This window comes from Phoxinus phoxinus (genome assembly GCF_949152265.1).
Source record: "Phoxinus phoxinus genome assembly, chromosome: 1".
NCBI classification, from domain to species: domain Eukaryota; kingdom Metazoa; phylum Chordata; class Actinopteri; order Cypriniformes; family Leuciscidae; genus Phoxinus; species Phoxinus phoxinus.
Genome location: NC_136876.1, coordinates 1591209 through 1593130, shown reverse-complemented (window position 1 = coordinate 1593130; position 1922 = coordinate 1591209). Strand labels below are relative to the sequence as shown.

The 1922-nt window shown below is 39.1% G+C and overlaps 1 long non-coding RNA gene across 1 annotated transcript; it reads left to right on the top strand.

Annotated features, from left to right (window-relative positions):
- Window positions 1-621: 621 nt before the first annotated feature.
- On the top strand, window positions 622-1044 carry LOC307006147. Its single transcript, XR_013799408.1, has 3 exons — window positions 622-734; window positions 812-877; window positions 960-1044. It is a non-coding gene; the product is annotated as an uncharacterized lncRNA (long non-coding RNA).
- The last annotated feature ends 878 nt before the right edge of the window (window positions 1045-1922 follow it).

The following is a 1922-nucleotide window of genomic DNA, read 5'->3' as shown; positions in this document are numbered from 1 at the left end:
TTTTCTTATTGTAGCCGGTGAGGTGGCAATTAATAGAGGGCGTGGCTAGGTAGGTAGAGGGTTTTTAAGCAGGCACCTGTATGGAGGCCTAGAGAGGAAGAAATGGCAGGGTAGGTGGGATGTGGATAAATGTGGAAGGAATTATTATAGATTGCAAAAATATGTTAATGCACAGGGTGTAATAAGAAATAATAGAAGAGAAGAGTGTGTTTTAACCAGGCTGAGGTTTGATCACACAGGGTTAAATAAAACAATGTTTTTAATAGGCAAAAGTCAAACAGAGGACTGTTATGATTGTTGGACAAAGGAAGATGTTGAACATGTACTACTACACTGTAGGAAATATAGGGAGGAGAGAAGGAGTCTAAATTTGAAAGTAAGACAGACAGGAAGAGAATGGAATCTTGAAGGTTTTATAGGAACAATAGGAGATGGGGTTAATGATACTCAGGAAGTATAAGTCCCTCAGGAGGTACAATATCTTAAAAATATAGGGATATATAGTAGGATTTTTTTTTTTTTTTTAATATGATATAGTTACAATGTAGCTCATGTTACATACTCCTGTACAGTAGGTGGCGGTATGCACCTTATAGTCATGGTTGCAATCTGCCATTAATCGAAAAGAAGAAGAAGAAGAGGCCTAGAGAGGAGGTCCAATCTTTTGTGTGGAATTGTGCTGTTTGGTAGCCTTTCCTTGTGTGTTGGTGCACAGACGCGGTCTGGGTGAGCAGGTAGGCCAAGTGAATATTGACTTTTATTTTATACATTCACAAAGCCTGTTTCACTGAATTAGATGTTTTTAATGCAGACACAAACATTGTGCTGTCCGGTGACATGTCCGTGTTGGTTTGTGCATGAGCGGTCTGGTGAGCAGGTAGGCTAAATAAATAGTGATTGTTTTGTGTCATATTTAAGAAGCCTTGTTTTACTACATTAGGGAATTGTTTTTAATGCAGACGCAAACATTGTGGATGTGTAGGCCGTTGGTCACGCCCGTTCCTATCTTGGAAGTTAGTCCAGGATTGGTGGCTGGTGGCAGGTAGGCCTAATTTGAAGCTTTTGTATAGTATTTGTAATTGTCTTGATTTTAGTTTTATAATGAGAATAAAGTAACAAATAAGCTTTGTGGTCATTGTTGGGTATTGTTAACAATGTTTTTGTTTTTGGTATTAGGTTTAGTTGATCGCTGTTCCTCTTGTGTTTTTGTTTTGATTTCCCCATCTAGCCAGTACCTGCATGTGTGCGCTGTATGCCTCCAGCCAATGAGTGTATAGAGTTGGTGAATCGTACTGGCTAGTGGGGTATTTTCTTTTTGATTTTCATTTCCTTTTTGTTTGTATATCACTTCCCAGCCTCATGTTGTCAGCCAACCCTTGTACTCTCTGTACTAGTTTGAAGCTTTAAAACGCCTGAACTGTTTACTTAAGTTTGCAGTGGAATTGATTTCTTTGGTTGGGTTTGAGTGTGCTATAGTTTTATTTGATATGATTTTGGGGTTGCTTGTGTAATTTATTTTGTTTGATTTTGAATTGTTCGGTGTGACAAAGTTGGGATTGTACTGGGGTTTATAATGGGGTTGGCTGTTTATTAATATCTTTTGAGGGTGTTGTGACAAAAATTCATCAAACAAACATCACTGCGTAAGGGAGACTCAGAGTCAAATTATAAAATTAAAAGTATTTATTCTTGCAAGAAGGAGCAGTCTAATACACAGCTGTTACCCTGTGCAGAAGAGTGACACACCCCCAGACAGACTGAACCAGCTTTTATCTAAGATTCAAGGTCTTCTTCTTCAGAGCCCTCCTCCCACAGTAGTTTTCCATCCAGTGGTTTTCCATAGACAAGGAAGCCATAACACTAGTTTAGATTCGTCACTAAGCCCCCCCCTGCATCAAATGGCCTTCTGACATCTAGGTCAG